Source organism: Phalaenopsis equestris, unplaced genomic scaffold (assembly GCF_001263595.1).
Source record: "Phalaenopsis equestris unplaced genomic scaffold, ASM126359v1 Scaffold000098, whole genome shotgun sequence".
Lineage (NCBI taxonomy): Eukaryota > Viridiplantae > Streptophyta > Magnoliopsida > Asparagales > Orchidaceae > Phalaenopsis > Phalaenopsis equestris.
The window spans coordinates 246,650-248,427 of record NW_018164540.1 but is presented as its reverse complement, the minus strand read 5'-3'; positions in this window follow the sequence as shown (position 1 = coordinate 248,427).

The following is a 1,778-nucleotide window of genomic DNA, read 5'->3' as shown; positions in this document are numbered from 1 at the left end:
ATAGCGCACTGAAAGATGATCGGCTCGCCTAATAGCTTTCGGTTATTTCTTTTATATATATATATATATAGTGTGAAACTATTATACGAGCCTCAACCATCCCCGATGCGCCTAACAATTCGAGTACCACACCCTTCACCAACGAGAATCAAACCCCGAATCAGAGTGAACTTACAACTGACAAGCAGATGCCCGACCAACTCAGGCCCGACCAACTAATCTGAGTATGCAGCGTATATACACACACACACACACACACAATTTGATTCAATGATAAATATTTTGGTTTGCGCAAATATACAAATATTGGCAAATAATAAAATAATCACAATATTAAAGATTGGTATATATTGCCTTCATTTTCTACAGATGTTCTATATACATAAGAAATTATAGGAATGTTTACATACATATCACTCAAATCTTATGTATTTACATATCTAACACCTAAACTTCAAATTTTTAATACGTGCCACCTTCCCTATGTATAAAGAGGTGTATTTCACTTTATAAAGATTAAAACGGTGGTATTTTTTTTAATATGATAGGGAAGATTTGAGTGGCATAAATGTAAAAAGTAGAGTTTTCGTGTCATATGCAAATACATAGAAATGAGGTGGCCTTCATGTAAATGCCCCAAAATTATATACATAGTAGGCACATTGTTTTAATTAATATTTTAGAATTATGGAAAGTGAAAAAGATGTCCTATACTGCAAAAATCAATTAATTCAACACCAACTTATATGCAATGTTACTTTGATAAACAGATAGTCTTGTAAATATACCAAATTTAATGACCTACTTAAATAATATTCGCAAGAGAGAGATAGAGAGATTTAAATAGATTCGATTTCTACTTAGGGTATGTTTGGGGAAGCTGTTGCTTATTTATAATCTGCTGATAAGCTGATTATTGTGATAATCTGCAGATTATCAGAATAAGCTGGCTTGCTGTTCGAGACAGTTTATTCAGAACAGCTTACTTGGAGTTGTTGTTGAATAAATGACAATTCTGCCTCTGTTTGGTTTAACAGTTTGCAACAGAACTGCTTTATGAAAGATAATAGATAAAACATATGTCTCAAAATATTATAGTTTAGTTACATAAATTAAAATACATGGCTCACCACTTCGTAAGTATCAAAACAAATAAAATAAGAAGAAATACAATTATAATTATAAGTAAAAATATTAAAATGTTCAATTTAAAACTCTGTTCATACATACATAGAAATATATATATATATATATATATTCATTTAAGTTTCAGCAAATAGTCTCAGACGGCAACAATTTATTAATTTGAGATAATTATTTTTGTATAGAAATGAATTATTTTTCCAGATGATAGCTGATTATGTCAAGAGCAGCCAGTCACACTCGCAAGCTTAATTATCACATATAAATAAATAAAATAAAATAGCAATTAAATATTGACCGCTTGATTAAATCTCACGCCATGAAAATACTATTCCCATGTCAAAGCAGTAAATGTTAAACCGTAAGACAAAAAGAAAATAATAATAATAATAAAATTGTCAGGTTTCTTTTCTGAAATGAATTAAGAGACGTATTTATGGGCTGCTAAAAAAATAAGTTTATATTTAATACTTAATAGAAAAAATTTATTCCAACCAAAAATATTTTTGATATTTAGATAAAATTTGGATTTATTAATATACTCTCACTTAAACATATAGTTAGATGGCTATCAAAAGATCAAAAAAAAAAAAAAAAAAAAAAAAAAAAAAAAATTTTTTAAAAAATTTAAAAAA